A 24,623-nucleotide genomic window follows, 5' to 3' on the forward strand; every position below is an offset into this window, starting at 1 on the left:
AAGGCAGAACCTAAGGTGGGGGCTGAGGAGGGGTTTTAACCCTTTGCACTCACTTGCTTTTTCTCAATTCCTGCTACCGATGCTAACCGTGTCGAGTCACACAGGACATCCGAGGTTAAAAGGTTAAGGGCAACAGCTGTTTGGTGTAAGGTGTAAGAAAGTGGTTCCATTTTTTCATGACTGGTTTGGTTGTGTAGTGCATATGGCTGGCTACCAGTCCAGATATAGGATTATGTGTTTTTGTCTGCCAAGAGCATCTCCTCCTGCTGAAAAAGGCTTCGCCCCCCTCCCATCGGGGTGAGGGTCCCTGCTGGGGGGCATGGCTGGCCTGGGCAAGGGGCTGAGGGCTGTTTGAGGGCAGACTGCAGGCCCACCAAGCCCCCGGCTTTGTCCAGAAGGACATCCGGAAGGTCTCCAGAAGGTCTCCCAGTCCAATTAGCATATTACTCTTTTATTAGTATAGATAGAGTGGTTAGAGTGTCGGCCATGGGTTCAATTCCCAGTCAAAAACATATACCTTGGTTGTAGGCTCGAGGGGGCAAACTTGAATGCCCTGGCAGTTCAAGTTCTTATATATCCAGGCTTTTATGTCAGCAATACAAAGAGATAGTAAGCAATCTATCCTATATAACCTATCTATACTACAAAAGGGTAATATGCTAATTAGACCGGGTCGACCAGCCATCTTCCAGATGTCTGACTTCCTTCAAGACAAAGCCATGGCGGTGGGGGCCGAGGCAGAGGCAGTTAGGGGCAATCAGGCCAGCAGGGGAGGGCAGTTGAGGGCAAGATGAGGCTGACAGGGGAGGGCAGTTAGGGGCGATCAGGCCGGCAGGGGAGGGCCGTTGGGGGTGAGATCAGGCCAGCAGGGGAGGGCAGTTGGGGGCAACCAGGGCGGCAGGGGAGGGCAGTTGGGGGCGAGATCAGGCCAGCAGGGGAGGGCAGTTAGGGGTGATCAGGCAGGCAGAGGCAGTTGGGGGCGAGATTAGGCTGGCAGGGAAGGGCAGTTAGGGGCGATCAGGCAGGGAGGCAGGTGAGCGGTTAGAAGCCAGCAGTCCCAGATTGTGAGAGGGATGTCCGACCACTGGTTTAGGCCCAATCCTTGGGATCCAGCCTAAACCGGCGGTCAGACATCCCCTGAGGGGTCCTGGATTGGAAAGGGTGCAGGCTGGGCTGAGGGGACTACCCCCCCCCCATTGCATGAATTTCGTGCACCTGGCCTCTAGTATATAATAAAAGGGAAAATAAAAATGAACTTATAATAAGGTACTATTATTCAGTGAATATGTCAATACTTAAAACTGCACTGTAAAACATAATGAAGGGGTCAGAAGTTGTATCTGTATACAGAATCCCCATAAATGCAACAAGCATACATGAAAACAGTACTGACAGAATTCTCAAATTAGTGAAGAGATAAATGAAAAGAATAGTGCAGCAGGCTGAATAATGGTCCCTCCCCCAAAGAAGTCTACATCTTAACCACTGGTACCTTAAAAAATGAATGTTATCTTAGATGACAAAGGCTTTGTCAATGTGATTGAATTAATAATATTAAAACCCTGGTGCTTCCCCAATGTGAGATGGTGTATGTGTCCTTTTCTCCTAGAAACTGTGAGTTTTTAAAAGGCATTCATTGCCTCATCTGTTGGCCTCACCATATTTGAATAATGATGAAACAGACATTTTGAAACAAATATAACCATAGGGGACAGAAATTAGAGTGGTAAGCCAGAAGCCAAGGAATGCCTGCAATTACTAAAAGCTGAAGGAGGCAATGAATAATTGTCCCCTAGACCTTTGTAGCCCTACCAATAACTTAATTATGGCCTCCAGAATTGTAAGAGAATAAATTTCTCTTGTTTTAAGCACCAGGTTTGCAGTAATTTGTTACAGAAGCCATAGGAAATTAATACAAATAGCAACATGTCCATATCCCATGGGAGGGAGAGAAAAAAAGAAGAAAAAAAAGAAACATGTTAAGTTAGTCTATATATATAAAAGCCTAAGCGACCATTACGACCAAACGACCAGTTGACCAGTTGCTATGATGCACACTGACCACCAGGGGGCAAACACTCAATGCAGGAGCTGCTCCCTGGTGGTCAGTGTGCTCCCACAGCCAACCTCCCGCAGTCCCCCTGCCCCCTCCGGCCATCCGGCCTCCATGGGCCCCTGGTGCTAAACCATTCATAGAGACCTAACTCTGGGGGTTTTGTACGTAGCAGAGTAGCTCCCTCACTGCAATCTATTGAAAGTCAGCCCTCGACACAAGGGTCTTGCTCCCGTCCTCTCCCTTTCCCAGGGGCCGCCCGCCCACCATGGTAGCAGTGCAGCAGTGAGGAAAGGAGGAGGGGGGAAGGCAGGGAACCGTGTGGTTGGCGGGGCACCGACGGCGGCACCCGGCATCCCTTCCTTCTGCACCTGGCCCGGCAACCATCGCCTCCTCTCCTGACCCAGCCAGGGCCTTTGGGCCGGGCTGAAACGGGGACCTAGGGGTGGGCGGCAGCGGACGTGGCCCCTTTCCCAGGGGGTCCGAGGGCCGACTCCCTCCTCAGGGCCAGCGGCCAACTTCCCATGGTCCCTTCTCCCCGGCCAACCTCCTGCCATGGTCCCTCTCACCCCCCCACCGGCCAACCTCCAGCGCCCCCCATGCACGAATTCGTGCACCGGGCCTCTAGTAACAGACATAAAATAAAATGGAAAGAAATAAAATAGAGTATTTCAAGTGTTACAGTAAAAGTGAACGCTAACATTCAGTCTAAATTGTGTGGATAATCATAAGTGAGACTGGTTTATTTTCTTTTGTGGTGCAAACAAACAAGATTAGTAGTGCATTAAAATTAAAAGAAAAATAATTTATGACCCAATGTAGTTTATTTCAGAAATCAAAAGATGATACAAAGTCACCATTTTAATTTACATGATCCTTTTTAGATATATCAACTCCATAGATGCTAAACATGCATTTGACAAAATTCAACATGCACACTTGAGCAAACCTGTACAGAATAGATGGATATTTCCTTAGAATAATAAAATATGTCTATTTCAACCCAAGCCAGTGACATTTTGCTTAATGGAAAACATTAAAAACATTTTCATTAAAATGAGCACTAAATCCTAGCTAGGTGGCTCAGTTGGTTGGAATGTCAACCCGTAGACCAAGAGGTTGCAGGTTTCAGTCCTGGTAAGGGCGCATACATAGGTTGCGGGTTCAATCCCCGTTGAGGCACATATGGGAGGCAACCCATTGATGTTTCTCTCTTTCTGTCTCTCCCTTCCTCTCTCTCTAAAATCAATAAGCTGCCGAAACCGGTTTGGCTCAGTGGATAGAGCGTCGGCCTGCGGACTCAAGGGTCCCGGGTTCGATTCCGGTCAAGGCATGTACCTTGGTTGCGCATGTACCATGTACCTAACTGGGGATGTGCAAGAGGCAGCTGATCGATGTTTCTCTCTCATCGATGTTTCTGGCTCTCTATCCCTCTCTCTTCCTCTCTGTAAAAAATCAATAAAATATATTTTTAAAAAATAAATAAATAAAATAAAATAAAATCAATAAGCATATCCTCAAGTGAGCATTAAAAATAAATAGTGAGCACTAAGATGGAAATATTTACTGTCATTGCTATTTAGTATTGTGCTGAAAGTGACACCCAAATTCATTGAGTCAATACAATATAAAATTATAAAAATTGTTAAGGAAAAAAGTAACTATTATTTACAGATAACATGATTGTATATCTGGAGAACCTAAGAGAATTAAATGGAAAACCATTACAAACAATAACAAAATGGAGAAAAAGTTTACTCTTAAGGAAGACTCTCCACACAAGGGGGAGAATTCATTGAGTAAAAGGTGTTGAATCAAATAGGTATTATCTAGAAAAAGAGTTTAATCCATACTTCATACCTTTCAATAAAGCAAAGTGAAAATGAATTAGAGACTGAGGTTTGTCTATCTGTAAGTAAGCATTAGGGAGTAAAATAAACCAGAGTAAGAGGGATAAGGAGAGTGGATGAGGCTCAGTCAGCAAGGTTGGTCACAGAAAGGCTCTCTGAGGAAGTGATATTGGAGCAGTGACCCGAGGAACGGGAGGGAGCAAGCCTTGCCACTATCTGGGAGAAAAGTATAGCAGATAAAAGAAGCAAGTGCAAAAACCATGAGGCAGAAGCAAGCTTGATGTGCTGTAGACAGGAAGTGAAGAGTTATTTGGCCTTGTGAGCCATTTCAAGAACTTCACCCTTTACTTTGAGATACAAGGCCACTTAGAGGAGTTATAAACAGGAGACTGATGTACAATTTGGTGAAAGAGTTGAAGATACAATAGGAAAAGTGGCAAAGAGAGAAGCAAAGAAACCAGTGTGATACTACTGCAAAAATTCAGGCAAAAATATGGTGGTTTGGCCTCAGATAGTAGTAAGAATCATAAAAGCACCAGATAAAAGCAAAGACATAAAAGAATTCCATTTTAATCTCAGAACACAGAAGACTTAGCCAAAATATATTAAAAACAAAACAAAATCAGGACAATTTGGCATAAATCACGGTCCCTGTGTAGAGTCCCTACTCCCACAGGGCCCAAAGACACCATCTTTCCTAGATCAAGCACTCCCCAACATATGGAAACAGCCTGGGGAATACACTAGCCCCACCCTCCTGATTCCCATCCTGCCAAGCTCCTGCCCTGCAGAGAAATTAGCTGGCTATGACCAGCCTTGGCCCAAGGTGGAGACTTTCCTGGGGGCTCTTGAGGAGTTCTGGAGAAACTCAGGAGGTGTCGGAGCCTGGCATGGAAAGAGACTGGGTGTGTGGCTTCGAAATGGGGGTCATTCCCCCTGCCCTTCCTGTGCAACTAACCAGCACTGACCTCTCACAGGAGATCCAGTAGCACCAACCTCCTGACCCCTGGTAGCCCTGCCCTGCCAAGTTTGCGCCCTGCAGGGGAGTCAGCTATTTGTGGGCAGCCTGGGTCCACAGAGCAGACTTCCTTTCAAGGCTCTCGAGGAGGTCCAGGCCAACTTGGGGTAGCAGAAATGAATGGGATCAGATTAAGTTGTGTAGCTCTAGGGTGGGTGCCATTTTACCCTTCCACAACCAACAAGTGCCACTGTTCTTGTGCAGAGCCCTCCCCGAACATGGGTAAGTCTTGGTCTGTTTGGGCCTAATGAACTCTGCTGGCCTCCCTCTGATGACCCACTGACCCCGGCCCCACCACAAAGGTCCACAGGCTCCAGTGGATGGCGGCTGGGCTTGTTGAACCCTGAGCTTTTACTGAGATGCTCAGACCCAGCACTGGCACTGAGTGTGAATCAGTATCAACATGGTGAACATCACCTGCCCTACCTGGTGACTCACTGAGAACCTACCACATTCAATTCACATACGTGCCAGAGGCTCTTTCAGTGACGGAGCCTAACAGGCGGCAGACAGATGGAGGTGTATTTCGGGGTGTCTTGGGCCTTTGGCTCACCAGCTCCTGGGTTTGATGCTGGTGGAAGCCCACCTTGATACAGAGCTTGGCCCCTCCCATGCGCACCCAAACCCAACAGAGGCATCCACAAACTGTAGACAGCGTTGTAGCTCTAAACGGGTAGCCAAGGGCTAGTCACAGGCAGCACCTGATACTGACCTGTACCAAAGTCTCTTCCAAAAGGCCCAATAACCAACACACCCAGTGCCGGGCTTTGGACCACATCAGAGTGTGACCCAATTAGTCACATAAGTGACACACCCAAATGGAGATCTCGTCAAGCACCAGACCCTGCTGGAGCAAAGTCTGCTTCTTGAGGTCAACCCCTGCACAGTAGCTCATACACTGTGGTTGGGGTCAATCCTTACAGTTAGCCAGCCTGAAAGCCAACCTACTCCTGAATAAGCCAACAGCAATCAAGATTCAACTACAACTGGAGGGCTCACAGAACCCACACAAGGGACATTCCTGGAGCACCTAGTTCAGGTGAACAGGAAGACTGCACCACAGAGCCCCATAGGACACCTACTACATAAGGCCATCTTACCAAGCCTGGGAGACAGCAGATCAACATAATACACAGAAACAAATACAGTCAGGCAGCCAAAATGAGGAAACAAAAAAATATGCCCAAAATAAAAGAAAAGGAGTCCTAGTTGGTTTAGCTCAGTGGAGAGAGGTTGGCCTGGGGACTGAAAGGTCCCAGGTTCGATTCTGATCAAAAGGCATATACCTCCGTTGCAGGCTCCTTTCTGATACATAAAGGAGGCAACCAATGTGTTTCTCTCACATCGATATTTCTGTCTTTTCCTCTCTTTCCTTCTCTCTAAAAAATCAATGGGAATATATCCTCAGGTGAGGAAGAAAAAAGGAAGAGAGAGAGGGAGGGAGTAAGAGGGAGGAAGGGAGGGGAAGAGAGAGAAAGAAAGAAAGAGCTTAGCCAAAATATATTAAAAACAAAACAAAACCCAGAACATTTGGCATAAATCACGGTCCCTGTGCAGAGTCCCTATTCCCACAGGGCCACAGAAAGAAAGAAATAAAGGGGAGGGGAGTAGAAAATGGCGGCAGAGTAGGCAGACGTGTTCCCAGCCTGGTCCTGGAGCAGAAAGAACAGCTGAGGGTCGCACTGGGAGTGTTTGTTATCAAGCTGAGGGACAGCTGAACACCAGGAGAAGGTGGGGGACTGCTGGACGGGGTTCCCCTGACAGGGCAGCCCCCACGGCGGCTGGGTCCCCTCCGGAGCTACGGGCTCAGAGGGGGAAATCTCGCCATCTTGAAAGGGAAGGTGGACTTTGTCCGAGGCCTGAAAATCAACAACTGCGGCGTCCGCCCAACAACTGTTTGCCCCAGAGCACCGATCCCAGGAGGCGCGAATGCTTGGACTCAAAGGCGCTCTTTACTCCACCACGGAAAGGTCAGACTTCTCCAGGGATAGGGTGAGGTTCTAGTCCCTGCCGGAGAGAGAAACGCCCGCGTGCGCACACGGTGGGAGCTGGATGACCAGGGAGGTCTGAGCCGGGAGAGGTCCGTGGCTGTTGGGGCCGGTGTGATCCGTGATTGTGGAAGGGGGCCTCAGAGCTGCTAACAGGGGGGAATCTCTAAAGAGCAACCGGTTTTGGTCTGACGCTGAGGGATAGCCTGGGAGATTCAGGGGTGTGCAGTCGGCTTGAACTTGCCCACCAGCCTCTGCAAAACCGGTATTGAGTGCCATAGAGGAAAAAAGGCTAGAGAGGCCTTAGAGTCCTGGAAGTCAATCCAGAAACACTTTCACCCAGAGGCTGAATCACAAATTGACTCTGGTCTAATAAAAAATAAACGAACACCAGAAATTAAGACACCCCCTGCTTAAAAATCAAGACTGAATTACAACACTGAGGAGCAGTGAAATGCAGGGAACTGCAACACTGTCCAGACTGGGAAACAGGCGTGCCAAACAGAACACTAGAGGAAGTGAATGACCTTAACTACTACACATTTTTTTTAAATAAATTTTTAATTTTTTTATTTTCATTTTTTGCATCATTTACTTAAGAAACTATTTTTTTCTTTTTTCCTCACTTGATTTTACCTTTTTAATTATTACATTTTTATTTGCAATCAACATTATTACTACTACTATTTTACTTTTATATTATATTTATTTTTGGATTTTTTAAATTATTATTTTTTAAAGTGTCATTTTATTTTACTTTGGGATTAGCGTTCTGCAGTCTATTTTCACCTTTCCTTCACCATCGTTTTATTCTTTCTCAACTCTACCTTTATGCCATCACTCTCTGCCTAACCTTTCCCCTTTGGTGTCCTGTTTATCTTAACCCTTTCCTGCTCTAGATTTTCCCTATTCTTTCTGTTTACCCCCAGCTAAAATTTCACCCTACCTATATATCTAATCTCCAATCCCCTGCTCCAAGTCCATACACACCTCCCTCTTCGCTGTCTTAACTATAAAAAAAAATTGTTTTTCTCTCTGTCCTTTTGTTGTTGTTTGCTTGAATGTTGATTATATCGATTTTTATGTTTTGTGAGATTGTTTTGCTTATTCTTTTTTTGTTTGTTTGCTGTGTTTTTGTTTGTTTTTTTACTTCTGTTATCCCTTACCTCGCTTGATATTAGTTGGTGTTGTAGGTTGTATTAATCACCAAGTAATTGTTGTTGGTATTTGCTGTGATTAGTGGTTGTTCTATTGGAGTTTTCTCCCCATATATATAGTTTGTTCCTCTTTTCTCTCTTAGTCTCGTTCTAGTCTCTCTTATTCTTTTTTCTCCTTTCCCCAATTTCATTTTTGACACTCCTTTCCTTCCTTCCTTCCTTCCTTCCTTCCTTCCTTCCTTCCTTCCTTCGTTCCTTCCTTCCTCCTTTCTTACTTTCTTCCTTCCTTTCTTTTTACTCTTCATTCTCTTCTATCCCCTAATTTGCCTTTCTCTGGTGGTCACCTTTATTGGAGATTATTAATTTTGTGAATACATCGCTGTTCAGTGCCTTGTGTATTGTACCTGGTTGTGTTGTATTTTGAGCTTTAAATCAACGCAGGAGAGAGAGAACTACATAACTAGACATCCGGAGAAGAGAGACCATGGGGAGACAAAGAAACAGCCCGCATAAGAAAGAAAAGCAGGCATCACCAGAAAAGGAAGTAAACGAATTAGAGGCCAGCAACCTATCAGAGAAAGAATTAGGAGAAATGGTCATAAGGTGGCTGAAAAGAATGGAAGACAAATTCGACAATATGAGTAAGAACCAAGAAGAAATGAAAAATGACATTCCTGCTGTAAAGAACTCAATAGAAAGCATCAAGAGTAGACTAGAAGAAGCAGAAGACCGCATCAGTGAGCTGGAAGACAAGATGGAAAAAAATACCCAAGTAGAGCAGCTTCTAGAAAAGAAAATGAAAAAGCAGGAGGAGAACCTAAGGGAACTTTGGGACAACACAAAACAAAACAACATCCGCATAATACGGGTTCCAGAAGGAAAGGAAACTGAGCAAGGAATAGAAAACCTGTTTGAAGAAATAATGACAGAAAACTTTCCAGATATAGGGAAGAAAAAACCCACACAAATCCAAGAAGCTCACAGAGTCCCAAGCAAAATGAACCCGAAAAGACCGACACCAAGGCACATTATCATTAAATTGGCAAACACCAACGACAAAGTAAGAATCTTAAAAGCAGCCAGAGAGAGACAGAAAGTTACCTACAAAGGATCCCCCATCAGACTAGCGACTGATTTCTCAGCAGAAATACATCAGGCCAGAAGCGAATGGAATGAAATATACAAAGTCATGCAAAGAAAGGGTATGAATCCAAGAATACTGTACCCAGCAAGGCTATCAATCAAAATTGAAAGTGAAATCAGGAGCTTCACAGACAAAAAAGAACTAAGGGAATTTATTACCAACAAACCAGCAATGCAAGAAATGCTAAAGGGTCTGCTGTAAAAAAAAAAAAAAAAAAGGAAGCGAAGAAGAAACAAGGGAGTATAGACTAAAAATGGCAACAAATAAGTACCTATCAATAATAACTTTAAATGTAAATGGATTAAATGCCCTAATCAAAAGACATAGGATAACAGATTGGATAAGAAAACAAGATCCATATATCTGCTGTGTATAAGAAACCAATCTCAGAAAAAAAGATGCACACAGACTGAGGGTGAAGGGATGGAAAAAGGTTTTCCAGGCAAATGGAAATGAAAAAAAAGCTGGGGTAGCAATACTTATATCTGACAAGTTAGATCTCAAAGTGAAGGACATAACAAGAGATAAGGAAGGCCACTTCATAATACTAAAGGGAGCAATCCAACAAGAAGAAATAACTCTGGTAAACATATACGCACCCAATACAGGAGCACCCAAATACATAAAAAAACTCCTGGAGGATATCAAGGGAGAGATTAACAGCAATACAATCATAGTAGGAGACTTTAATACACCACTATCACCATTGGACAAATCCTCTAAACAAAAAATCAGCAAATAAACATCGATCCTAAATGACTCACTAGACCAGATGGAATTAATTGACATCTTCAGAACATTTCACCCCAAAGCCACAGAATATACATTCTTCTCAAGTGCACATGGGTCATTTTCAAAGATAGACCATATGTTAGGACATACGCAAAGTCTCTCCAAATTCAAGAAGATAGAGATCATATCAAGCATCTTCTCAGATCACAGTGGCATAAAACTGGAAATCAACTACAATAAAAACAATCCAAAGAAATCAAACACATGGAGACTAAATAGCACGCTATTAAACAATGACTGGGTTACCAGAGACATCAAGGAAGAAATAAAAAACATCACGGTGGAGGCCATGGGGGCATATGCGACCAAGGAGACAGGACTAAACCTCACATCACCCTGCTTGGCCCCGGAGGATGGCTGGTTAGCCAGAGACGGGTAAGATTCCTCAGGGAAGGAACAACCTAAGACAGGCACAGTCGCACAGGGGTCATCAGGAGAGAACTTGGGGGTCAACAGAGGTGGGGCACAGACCTTCACCCCCCCCAAGTTTGCAGTGGCCTAAACCCTCACCCCTGCTGAAGGAGATCTCCTACCCCCATGGCTGCTCAGCTTCACATGCCCAGCTCAAATCGGGACCCAGGTAACAGAGACTTGGCTGACAGCAGATGCCCTCTCACTGCAACAAGACTTGATGGAGATGTCTTGCACCCATGATCCGGGGAACTGGGGTCTAGGATATCTAAATCCAGCCTAGCACCAGGAATGCTCAGGGCCTACTCAAGAAGGCAAATAATCCTCTCCACTAATAATTACAGGGTAAAACAAGATGGTTGTTAGAGTATTAGACAGTAAAATAGTAATCAAGTTTTCAGACTAATTTAAATTGGCCAATCAAAATAAGCAAATACTCTAGAAAAATCAATTATACTGGACAAAAAAGCTGTTACTAAAGTGTTAACTAAAATTTTTATTGGTAGTTCATCTCATGGTAAAATTGTGTAACATATAATGAACCTAAAACAGTAACATTTTAGTCCAAAAAAGTAAAATTTAAAAGCTATCAAGATTACAGCATAAAATTTCCAAAAGCCTCCCAATATTTAAACCAAAAAAGGGGGGATAGTAGAAGAATATCATGTAAGGAAAAATATCCTACAAATAAATTACATCTAGAAAATTTTTACTTTAGAAAATTAACTTTCATTTGTAATGCTAACAGCAAGTCACCCAGCTAAAACATACATGGTGTCAAAACAAACCAAAGGAAAATCATTTGGGCAAAAAAATGAAAAAGGATCGCAAGTCAAATTTATAGAAAATATTCCTTTATTAATTTTTGGTCGAGAATATGTTTGTATATTTTCAGAAAATAACTCCGAGACATGTGGATTCCTGCAACAGAGAGGAATTGACAGGAGTGCTCCAGCCATGAAGTCAGAAGAGAAACAGTCCAGAGATGGAAGACGCTGACGATGCCTTGCCATACTAGCAGTCAGCAGATATGCGTCACTGCAGATTGCCCAGGACCAAACCAGAGAGGGTCGACCTGCAATACCACCATTTGTCCACCATCCAGAACTGAAATATCATTGCTGTTATGAACACATAAACAACTGTTGGACATAGAAACCGGGACTCAAAAGAACTGTTGGCCCAGAAAGAAACTCACTATAGACTGATTCATTTGCCTCTCAGCATAACTATTATTGCTTGTCTCATTTTCAGTTCCTATAAGTGTATTTCTAGTATCACATGAGCTCACTCATCTAGGGGAAAAGATGAACAACATAGACTGAAGAACAAGCACAGCATTGATCAGACTGTCAGACCTCAGAGGGAAGGTAGGGGAGGGTGGGGATAAGGGAGATAGATCAACCAAAGGACTTGGGTGCTTGCATATGAGCCTAACCAGTGATCATGGACAACAGGGGGAGAGGGGCTTGAATGTGGGGGGGTTTGGGAAAGGAACGGGGGGAGGGGGTTGATGACAAGTATGTGATACCTTAATCAATAAAGTAATTAAAAAAAAAACATCATGGCAACAAATGACAATGAAAACACAACAATCCAAAATCTATGGGAAACAGCAAAAGCAGTCTTGAGAGGGAAGTTCATAGCTCTATAAGCCTACTGCAAAAAACAAGAAACAATGATAATACATTACCTAACCCTACAACTCAAAGAGTTAGAAAAAGAGCAACAAGAAAACCCCAGTGTAAGCAGAAGGAAGGAAATAATAAAGATCAGAGCAGAGATAAACGACATAGAGACCAAAGAAACAATACAAAAGATCAACAAAACCAAGAGCTGGTTCTTTGAAAGGATAAACAAGATTGATGAACCTCTAGCCAGGCTCACCAAGAAGCAAAGAGAGAGGACCCAAATAAACAAAATCAGAAATGAAAGAGGCGAAATAACAACAGACCCCACAGAAATACAAAGAATTGTTACAAAATACTACGAACAACTCTATTCCAACAAACTGGACAACCTGGAGGAAATCGACATATTCCTAGAAAAATATAACCTTCCAAAACTCAATCAGGAAGAATCTAAAAATCTCAATAGGCCAGTAACTATGGAAGAAATTGAAGCAGTAATCAAAAAACTCCCAGCAAACAAAAGCCCAGGGCCAGATGGCTTCACAGGAGAGTTTTACCAAACATTCAAGGAAGAACTAAAACCTATCCTCCTCAGACTATTCCAAAAAATTCAAGAGGAAGGAACACTTCCAAGCTCCTTCTATGAAGCCAGCATCACCCTAATACCAAAACCAGATAAAGACAACACAATGAAAGAGAATTACAGGCCAATATCCCTCATGAACATAGATGCCAAAATCCTCAACAAAATTCTAGCAAATTGGCTCCAGCAGTACATCAGAAAGATCATACATCATGACCAAGTAGGATTTATCCCAGGGATGCAAGGATGGTACAATATCTGTAAATTAATAAACGTGATACAACACATAAACAAACTGAGATATAAAAATCACATAGTCATATCAATTGATGCAGAAAAAGCATTTGACAAAATCCAACACTCTTTCTTGATAAAAACTCTCAACAAGGTGGAAATAGAAGGATCATACCTCAACATAATAAAAGCTATATATGATAAACCCACAGCAAACATCATACTCAATGGACAAAAACTAAAACCATTTCCCCTAAGAACAGGAACAAGACAGGGATGCCCACCCTCACCACTCCTGTTTGACATAATACTGGAAATATTAGCCATTGCGATCAGACAAGAAGAAGAAATAAGAGGCATCCAAATTGGAAAAGAAGAAGTAAAGCTATCCTTATTTGCAGATGACATGATACTGTACATAAAAAACCTGAAAGACTCCATCAAAAAACTACTAAACTTAATAAATGAATTCGGCAATGTAGCAGGATACAAAATTAACGCCAAGAAATCTATGGCCTTTCTATACACCAATATTGAACTTATAGAAAGTGAGACTAAAAAAGCAATCCCATTTACCATCGCACCAAAAAAATTAAGATACCTAGGAATAAACTTAACTAAGGAGGTAAAAGACCTATACGCAGAAAACTACAGGACACTGAAAAAAGAGATAGAGGAAGACGTAAACAGATGGAAGAACATACCATGTTCATGGATTGGTAGAATCAACATCATTAAAATGTGCATACTACCCTAAGCTATCTATAGACTCAATGCACTCCCCATTAAAATACCAACGGCATATTTCACAGATTTAGAAAAAACTCTCCAAAAATTAATCTGGAATAAAAAAAGACCCCAAATCGCCACAGCAATCCTGAGAAAGAAGAATAAAGTAGGAGGGATCTCAATACCAGATTTCAAGCTGTATTACAAAGCCACTGTTCTCAAAACAGCATGGTACTGGCACAAGAACAGACATATAGATCAATGGAATAGAATAGAGAATCCAGATATCAACCCAAACCAATATGCTCAAGTAATATTTGACAGATGAGGCATGAACATACAATAGAGTCAACACAGTCTCTTCAATAAATGGTGTTGGGAAAATTGGACAGATAGATGCAAAAAAATGAAACTAGATCACCAACTTACACCATACACAAAAATAAACTCAAAATGGATATAGGACTTAAACATAAGACAGGAAACCATAAAAATACTAGAGGAATCCACAGGCAGCAAAATCTCAGACATATGCCGAAAGAATTTCTTCACAGATACTGCCCCTAGGGCAATGGAAGCTAAAGAGAAAATAAACAAATGGGACTACATCAAAATAAAAAGCTTTTTTACAGCAAAAGAAACCATCAACAAAACAACAAGAAAGCGCACTGTATGGGAGAACATATTTGCAAATGTTATCACTGATTAAGGTTTAATCTCCAACATCTACAGGCAGCTTATACAACTTAATTAAAGGAAGATAAATGATCCAATAAAAAATGGGCAATGACCTAAATAGAATCTTTTCAAAAGAAGACAGAAGGAAGGCCAAGAGACACATGAAAACATGCTCAAAGTCACTAATTATCCAAGAGATGCAAATCAAAATGACAATGAGATACCATCTCACACCTGTCAGAATGGCTATCATCAACAAATCAACAAACGACAAGTGTTGGCGAGGATGCAGAGAAAAAGGAACACTCGTGCATTGCTGGTGGGTGCAGCCACTGTGGAGAACAGTATGGAGTTTCCTCAAAAAACTGAAAATGGAATTCCCATTTGACCCAGTAATCCCACTCCTAGGAATATATCCTAAGAAACTGGAAACACCAATAAGAAAGGATATATGCACCCCTATGTTTATAGCAGCACAATTTACAATAGTAAAGATTTGGAAACAGCCTAGGAGCCCGTCAGCAGATAACTGGATCAGAAAACTATGGTACATCTACACAATGGAATACTATGCTGCCATAAAAAAGAAGGAACTCCTACCATTTGCAGCAACCTGGATGGAATTGGAGAACATCATGCTAAGTGAAATAAGCCCGTCCATGAAAGAAAAATACCACATGATCTCACTCATCTATGGATAATAAAGAAAGTTATAAGCTGTTGAAGAAAAAGATAGATACAGAGACGGTAAAGCATCAAACAGAAGGTCAAATTACAGCGGGAAGGTTAGGGAGAGGCGGGGGAGATAAGAGATCAACCGAAGGACTTGTATGCAAGCATATAAGCATAACCAATGGACACAAAACTCTGGGGGTTGAGGGCATGTATGGGAGTGGGGTGCGGGGGGGTGGGTAATGGTAAGATAGGAACACATATACACCTTAATAAAAAAATGAAAAAAAAAAAAGAAATAAAAGGAGAAATCCCCAGAAAAAAAGAACTAAATGAAATGGAGGCAACCAATCTATCAGATATGGAGTTCAAAACAATGGTTATAAGAATGCTCAAGGAACTTAGGGAGAAAAAAGAATGAACTCAGTGAGAACTAGAACAAAGAGATAGTAAGCATAAACACACACACACACACACACACACACACACAGAACCAGTCAAAAGTGAAGAATATAGTAATAGAAATGGAATACACCAGAGGGAATCAAGAGTATGTTAGATGAAACTGAAGGTTAGAAGACAAAAGTAATAAACTTAGCTGAAACTAGAATAATTAGCTAAGGAATACATAAAATAATATGTAAAAAGTGACAACCAAAATATAAACCATGAAAGTGGGGAATTGAAAATATAAAGTTTTGGAATGTGTTCAAATTTAAGTTGCAATTGTGGATGAAAAGGGACTACATCAGTGATGGCGAACCTATGACACACGTGTCAGCACTGACACGCGTAGCCATTTCTGATGACACGTGGCCGCTGAGGTTTATTAAATACAATTATATATAACAATTATACATTTATGTTATTTAAACTATAAATATCGTGAAATAATGTTTTTTCTTCAAAGTGACACACTACCTGAGTTATGCTCAGTTTTTTGGAGAAGTTTGACACACCAGCTCAAAAGGTTGCCCATCGCTGGACTACATACTAAACCTGACGAGCTCAGGGAAGGCCTGTGTGGCAGCCTTACAAACTCAGAGACCTACTGTAACTACACAGGATGGTCTGAAATGAAAAGTTCCTAAAAGTAGTTCATGGAGGGTAGTCATGTCCTAGAGCGGTATTTTTCCTTCTCCCACCTCCCTAACTTATGTCTCCTCTTTTGATTGTATGTATAAAATAAGGTGCAAAACTGCCTTTTCCTGGAGCATTTTCTCAATCCATTGAGATTTTGCTTTCAGGCAATTGTTGTCAGTTTGGCTCAAATAAACTCACAAAAATTCTCTACATGTTTGAAAGGTTATTTTTTTTAAAGATATGTTTTTATTGATTTCAGAGGGAGAGAGGGTTAGAAGCATCAATGATGAAAGAGAATTATTATTATTTTTTTAAAATATATTTTATTGATTCTTTTACAGAGAGGAAGGGAGAAGGATAGAGAGTTAGAAACATTGATGAGAGAGAAACATTGATCAGCTGCCTCCTGCACACCCCCTACTGGGAATGTGCCCGCAACCAAGGTACATGCCCTTGACCGGAATTGAACCTGGGACCCTTCAGTCCACAGGCCGACGCTCTATCCACTGAGCCAAACTGGTTAGGGCGAAAGAGAATTATTGATTGGCTGTCTCCTGCACCACCCCAGAGAGAAGTTAACTTTAAATGCAGGCAGACAAGGCAGGGGTCCAATGGGAAACAAAGGCAGGTGGAACATAGGCAGGGGCAGACATGGCAGCTTGAACAAGCCTAAGCACAGAAAACAACCATGCTGAAATAATAAAATGTTTCTGGATTCAAAGCAACAGGCCTGGGAAACCAAAGGAGGGCCTACAACAATAAGGGGTACTAACACATAGAAACAGGGAAAGTTCAGCACAGGAACAGAGAGAGAACACATAGAAACAGGGAAAGTTCAGGTCTGTTGCTGAGCAAGAATAACTGAGGGAGTCAATCAGGTGACAACACAGATAGATATAGAAGCAGGCTTGTAGCAAATATATACCCCTGGACTACAAGGCTTTACCGGGAAACCCGTTATTGGGCCCCCTCCCTGTGAGGGGAGTCTGAATCTGCTTGTAATAAATTTTCCACACTTTTGTTTAAATCTTCTGGTCTGCGGAGCTCATTCTTCGGCATTGCGAGACATGACCCCAGGGGGGAAAAAACCTCGGCTCACCGTTCAGGTTATCAGCTTTGGGGGCTCGGTCCAGGATCCAACCGCTCCACATCAAACAGCGAGCCTGTGATCCCTATCGCTTCTTTTGATGTTTCCTTTGGAATTCGGGAGGCATTGCTGGGTGCCCATCAGCCATTTAATAAGGCTGCCATCTCCAGCAGGCATTTTTCTCTTTCACTTTCCAAATGCGGTCTCTGGCCTTTGGGCCATTTAAAAGCGGCACAGGTCAACCAGTTAAAAGCCATTAGGGCGGCTGCTGCATAAAAATGCTCCCATGGAAGGATAAACTGGTTGTCGGACTGGGTTAGAAAGCAATAGGCTTCCCACCAGTTGCAAGATAAAGTCCCATCAACGACTAAATGAGTGCTTGGGTCCTTACCCAGGCTCCGAAGATCAAAGAGGCAAATTCTTCCCTCTGGTTCGAGAATCTCAAATGTCCTTAGGTGAGGAAGGACCTCACAGAGGTGTCTGGGGTTGAACCCTAAGATGTGCAGGGGCCTCCGGAATACAACTATAATTAAACTCTGACCCGTCCAGGGAGTGCACAGAAGAGCTGGTCACTCAGCGCTCTAGGTCCTCAAGGCTGTTTTAGACAGCCGGGGAGAGAAACACGTAAAAGGAGGGAAATGCCCAGAGGTTTCACTACCTCTGGGAGTTCCCTCCACAAACAGCACACTTGGACCCACTACTTACAGCCCAACCCTGGCCTGTTCCCCTCTTAGGATTTCTATTGCCAGAGATCTGCTCAAACTTTCCTGCCTTTTTCCTCCTCCTGCCCAAGTTCTTCAGATCCTGGCCCAGGCTGGTTGATCTGCCGTTCTTGGTGTCCCTACCACAGATGGACCCAACTATGTGTGAATGGAGGATTCCCTCATCCCCTCCATGCCCCACTGATCTGATTTCTTCCAGATCCTTTGCAGTGGCCTTGTGGGGATCAGAGGGGATTTGGGTCTTCAATAGAATGTTAGGGGAGCCAGGGAGGGAATGCCCTTGCCTGAAGGGCAGAGCCTGCCCCTAGTGTTCACACCAGGACATGTGCTGGCAAGCATTTAAAGTAAGATGGGGAGGTAGATCAGGGCGTATTCCATACCTTAGGGCATTAGATCACCAGACAGAATGGTGGACTCCATGGTTCAGATTTACAACCGTGCTCGAGGCCCTTCAGCACTTTCTACAGTGCTCCCTGGTGGTTCCTAGGACCTCTGAAATGTAAGTACCTGGTCAAAAACTCTAATTTGGCCACCTTTAAAGGTACAAGACTTGAAAATAATTTTATATTCCCCATTCTTATGTGGATGAAGGCAAAATAAAATAAATTTACTGTCTTATGTAAGATACAAATAAAGTGTCTAATCCAGTGCCTGCCATGTAAAAGATGAAGGAAATAAACTAATATTTACTAAATATAAGTCCAGGACTGGGCTAGATAATGACATATGTAATCTTAATTTATCTTCCATCAACTCATTTATGCCCACATAATAATTTTATGTATGTGTGTGTGTGTATACATAGACAACTAATTATAGGATTATTAAATGTACAACGTACATTAATAAACGTTATTTTTCTTAAAAAATATTATGAAAACACTTTCTTTTTAAGTGCAAAGTACACTATTTAGCCCTAGTACAATGTTTTGACATACCTTAGTGAACATCAAGGGTCATGTAGATTACTACGACCTATTGTCACCAAATTACAGTGTTCACCTGGGTGGAATGCTGGTTAAACCCATTCACAGACACCGCTTAATCCTGGAGTGATAATGGTCAACATAACTAAACATGACTTAGAGAAAACTCAGGCTGCGAGGTAATTTTTTTAAAATATTTTTTTATTGATTTCAGAGAGGAAGGGAGAGGGAGAGAGAGCTGGAAACATCAATGATGAGAGAGAATCATTGATCAGCTGCCTCCTGCACATGCCTCCTACCGGGGATCAAGCCCGCAACCCGTGCATGTGCCCTGACAGGGAATTGAACCTCGATCTCCTTGTATATAGGTCCATGCTCAATCACTGAGCCATGCAGGCTGGGCATGCCGAGGTAATTATTTTAAGATTTATCTGAATAAACCATGGTGGACATCTGGCCTCTGCTCCCTCTTTCACCTAATTTCCCGCCCATGTCCCACTCCCTGCCTACTCTCACTCACTGGACTCCTCACACCCTTGGAGGGCACATGCTGCTTCTGATCCCAGGCAGTTTCACACTCTGTTCTATCTCACATGTTACCATCACCATCACCATCTACCATCACCAATATCGAGAAGGTGTACCTGATTACTTTAATCTAAACAGGTCACACCTATTTCTTTCCCATGATCTTTTTTTTTTCTTCTGTGAATTAATTCCAAGCCACCAGCTCTCTCGCTCTGCTCTCCTTCTGGCAGCCTCCCACTCTGCAAAGTTCTCCAAGCCACCCACTCTGCTCTTGCCCTGCAGTGATGGTCCCAGGACCCTACTGGTGGGGCCTGGCACTGCCCGGCCCACCTCCCTGTGCCGCCGATGGTCCCGGAACCCTGGGGACGGGGCCTGGTGCCTGTCTGGGACCCAGGCTGCTTGGCACCACCCCACCCCCAGCCGCTTGGCCCCTGCATATGCAAATTAACCCTCCATCTTTGTTGGGTTAATTTGCATACTCACTCCTGATTGGCTGGTGGGCATTGTGGAGGTACAGTCAATTTGCATCTTTCTCTTTTATTAGTGTAGATGGTCAAATAAAGAGCTTCCCAGACAAAAAAGGCTAAAGGAGTTCATCACCACCAAGCCAGCATTAAAAGAAATGCTAAAGGGATTGCTGCAAAGGATTGCTGAGAAGAAGAAACAGAGAGAGAAACCTAGCCATACAAAATTAAAATGTCTATAAATTAGTACCTCTCAATAATAACACTAAATGTAAATGGACTAAATGCTCCAATAAAAAGGTGTAGGGTAGCTGAATGGATACAAAAAGATGACCCAACTGTATGCTGTCTATAAGAGACCCACCTCAAAACAAAAGACTCACACAGGATGAAAGTGGAAAAGAAAAAAAAAGCTGGAGTAGCAATACTCATCTCTGACAAAATAGACTTTAAGATGAAGGCCATCACAAAAGACAACAAAAGTCACTACATATATTAAAGGGATCGATCCAACATGAGGATATTACCCTGGTAAACATTTAAGCACCCCATATTAGTGCAACTAAATATACAAAAAAACTTCTAGAGGACTTTAACACAGAGATTGACAACAATACAGTCATAGTGGGGGACTTTAACACCCCTCTGACTTCCCTGGAAAGATCTTCCAGACAACAACTTAACAAGGAAACAGAGACTCTAAAGGACACACTGGATGAGATGGATTTAATAGACATTTATAGAGCATTTCACACCAACGCAGCAGAATATACATTCTTCTCAAGTGCACATCACATGGATCATTCACAAAGATAGACCACATGTCAGGACACAATTACAAGTTCAAGAAGATTGAAGTCATATCAAGCATCTTCTAGATCACAGTGGAGTGAAATTAGGAATCAACTACAGTAAAAACCCCAAAACATTCTAAATACATGGAGGCTAAATAGCATGTTATTAAACTATGAATGGTTTAATAGTTTAAATGGGTTAATAGTTTAATCACCGAGATCCAGAAAGAAATAAAAAATTTCCAGGAAACAAAAGTGAATACACAACAACCCAAAAATCTCTGGGACACAGCAAAACCAGTCCTGAAAGGGAAGTTCATAGCACTACAGGCATACGTAAAAAAAAAGAAAAGAAAAAAAGAAAAGAAAAGAAAAGGAATCCGCAATAAACTATTTAACTCTACAACTTAAAGAACTAGAAAGAGAACAACAAGACAAGCCCAGAGTAAGTAGAATAAAGGAAATAATAAAGATTAGAGCAGAAATACATAACATAGATATATTTTTTAAAATAAATGAAACCAAGAGCTGGTTCTTTGAGAGGATAAACAAAATTGATAAACCATTAGCCAGACTAGTCATATATCCTGCATACATATAACCTGCTACATATTAGGTTGGCGCTTTGTTCAAAATATCACATTTATTATTTCATTGAAATGATCCTGACCTTAATCTCTCTAATAATAAAAATATAATAGGTGCTCGCTTCGGCAGCACATATACTAAAATTGGAACGATACAGAGAAGATTAGCATGGCCCCTGCGCAAGGATGACACGCAAATTCGTGAAGCGTTCCATATTTTTTTTTACAGCAAAAGAAACCATCAACAAAACAACAAGAAAGCCCACCGCATGGGAAAACATATTTGCAAATGCTATCACTGATAAAGGTTTAATCTCCAACATCTACAGGCAGCTTATGCAACTTAATAAGAGGAAGATAAATGATCCAATAAAAAAATGGGCAACAGACCTAAACAGAATCTTTTCAAAAGAAGACAGAAGGAAGGCCAAGAGACACATGAAAACATGTTCAAAGTCACTTATTATCCGAGAGATGCAAATCAAAACAACAATGAGGTACCATCTCACACCTGTCAGAATGGCTATCATCAACAAATCAACAAACAACAAGTGTTGGCGAGGATGCGGAGAAAAAGGAACCCTCGTGCACTGCTGGTGGGAATGAAGACTGGTGCAGCCACTGTGGAGAACAGTATGGAGTTTCCTCAAAAAACTGAAAATGGAACTCCCATTTGACCCAGTAATCCCACTCCTGGGAATATATCCGAAGAAACTAGAAACACCAATCAGAAAGGATATATGCACCACTATGTTCATAGCAGCACAATTTACAATAGCTAAGATTTGGAAACAGCCTAGGTGCCCATCAGCAGATGACTGGATCGGAAAACTGTGGTACATCTACACAATGGAATACTATGCTGCCATAAAAAAGAAGGAATTCTCATCATTTGCAGCAACCTGGATGGAATTGGAGAACATTATGCTAAGTGAAATAAGCCAGTCAATGAAAGAAAAATACCACATGATCTCACTCATTTAGGGATAGTAAAGAACATTATAAAGTGGTGAACAAAAAGATAGATACAGAGACAGTAAAGCATCAAACAGACTTTCAAAGTACAGGGGGAAAGTTTGGGAAAGGTGGGGGAGTTATGAAATCAAACAAAGGACTTGTATGCATGCATATAAGCATAAACAATGGACGCAAAACTCTGGGGGGGGAGGGCATGTGTGGGTGTGGGGTGGGGGGTAATAGTAAGATATGTACACATATAATATCTCAATAAAAATATTAAAATATATATATATATATATAATAGGATGACACATACATTAAGAACAGCAAGAAGGGAAAGAATGATATTGCCCAAATGCAGAATTACTGCCAAGGAAAAATAGGTAGCTGCACTAATCTAAGAAATACAGATATGCTCACAAATGAGTTCTAGATTTAGCATGTAGCAGGGTCTAAAATACTTGATGACTCTTTGCTATCTTTAACTTTATTAATTTTTGTTACCATATTCAGAGGTAATTTAAACCAAATTCAAGTATATTTCTTTGCAATACTTCCTAATATTTTTAAAATCTTTATTGTTCAGATTATTACAGGTGTTCCTCTCCCCTCCCCCATAGCTCCCCTCCACCTGATTCCCCACCCCACCCCATGGCCTTACCCCCCGCCACTGTCTTCATCCATAGGTGTAAGTTTTTGTCCAATCTCTTCCTGCACCCCTCAGGCCCCCTTCCCCTGATAATTGTCCGTCCCCTCTCTTTCTATGTCCCTGATTCTATTATATTCACCAGTCCATTCTGTTCTTCAGATTTTTTATTCACTTGATTTTTAGATTCACTTGTTGGTAGGTATGTATTTGACGTCTTTTTGTTGTTCATAATTTTTACCTTTACCTTTTTTTTTCTTCTTCCTCTTCTTAAAGAATACCCTTCAGCATTTAATCCTGGTTTGGTGGTGATGAACTCCTTTAGCTTTTTCTTGTCTGTGAAGCTTTTAGTCTGACCGTCAATTCTGAATGATAGCTTTGCTGGGTAGACTAATCTTGGTTGTAGGTTCTTGCTGTTCATCACTTTGAATATTTCTTGCCACTCCCGTCTGACCTGCATAGTTTCTGTTGAGAAATCAGCTGACAGTCATATGGGTACTCCCTTGTAGGTAACTGTTTTTCCCTTGCTGCTTTCAAGATTCTCTCTTTGTCTTTTGCCCTTGGCATTTTAATTATGATGTGTCTTGGTGTGGTCCTCTTTGGATTCCTCTTGTTTCGGGTTCTGTGCACTTCCTGAACTTGTAAGTCTATTTCTTTCACCAGGTGGGGGGAAGTTTTCTGTCATTTTCTTCAAATAGGTTTTCAGTAGCTTGCTCTCTCTCTTCTTTTGGCACCCCAAAAATTCTGATATTGGTACACTTAAAGCCATCCCGGAGGCTCCTTATGCTATCCTCACACTTTTGGATTCTTCTTTCTTTCTGCCTCTCTGGTTGGGTGTTTTTTGCTTCCTCATATTTCAGATCTTTGGTTTGACTCTTTGGGTACGGTGATCTACAGTTGAGTTTCTGTATATTCTTTATTTCAGACAGTGTATGCATAATTTCTGACTGGTCCTTTTCCATTTTTTGGGTATTCTCATTAAGGTCCTTGAAGGTCTCTTCAAGTTTCTCAGTGGTTTTTAGAAGATTCTTGAGTAACCTTATAAATGTGGTTCTGAACACTGTGTCGTCCATTAGTTCACTTTCCTCTCTCTTCTATTCGTAACATACTTCGGTGTCTCTGCATTTTGGCTGCCTCCCTGTGTTGATGGAGTGGCTTTGTGTGGTCAGTGACCTATAGGGGCCGGTAGCTCAGCTTCCCCAATCACCCTAGGTGGTCGCTCTTGGTACACCCCTTTGTGGGCTGAGTGGAAAGTCTTGGTGTAGTTAAAAGCCTTGATTGCTGTTGGTACACTGGGAGGAATTGACCTACAGGCCAATTGGCTGTGAGGACCTGCTGTGTCTATAATGACAGCACTGCTGCACTGGAGACATGCTTGTGGTACAGGGCTTGTTTGAGTGGGGCTTTGGTGCTGACTGAGTCCGCCTCCCAAATGTGTCACTTATGGATGTGAGGAGTTAAAATCTGGTGCCTCACACTGACCACTAGGTGCATTGGCTTCTGAATCTCCAATGGGGTGCAGTTCAGCTGCTGTCTGAGGCTACCCTGCAGGAGCTACAGCGAGAACTGCCATACTCTCCTCCCTGCTTGGAGCCTGGAGGACTTGGAGCTGTCTGTACCAGGTTGCAAGTTTACTAGTTTAAACTGCAATAGAGAAGGCCATTCATATGCAAAAGCCGCTGCTAGGAGCTTGGGTGTGTTTGTAGATTGTGCGGGGCCGAGTCTCAGGGCGTCACTAGGCTAGGGCGTGGCAAACAGCAATGACTGGCAATGAGCTGCCTCCGACCGCATCCCCGCCGTCTCGCGCCCCAGCGCAGCCAACAATTCTACCTCCACGCAGCTTTGCTAGTAAGCCACCCTCACTCCGACCCAATGGCAGACAGCCC

The 24,623-nt window shown here is 42.5% G+C and overlaps 1 protein-coding gene and 1 non-coding gene across 6 annotated transcripts in view; one reads left to right on the top strand and one right to left on the bottom strand.

Moving 5' to 3' along the window:
* Window positions 1–24,623, bottom strand: part of CCDC138 (coiled-coil domain containing 138) — a 216,307-nt gene that overhangs the window by 18,928 nt on the left and 172,756 nt on the right. The gene's annotated exons all lie outside the window — the stretch shown is intronic.
* On the top strand, window positions 21,246–21,352 carry LOC129150427 (U6 spliceosomal RNA). The gene has a single exon (XR_008557170.1). It is a non-coding gene; the product is annotated as a U6 spliceosomal RNA (small nuclear RNA).

The sequence above is a fragment of the Eptesicus fuscus genome, chromosome 9, assembly GCF_027574615.1.
Source record: "Eptesicus fuscus isolate TK198812 chromosome 9, DD_ASM_mEF_20220401, whole genome shotgun sequence".
Classification (NCBI taxonomy): Eukaryota; Metazoa; Chordata; class Mammalia; order Chiroptera; family Vespertilionidae; genus Eptesicus; species Eptesicus fuscus.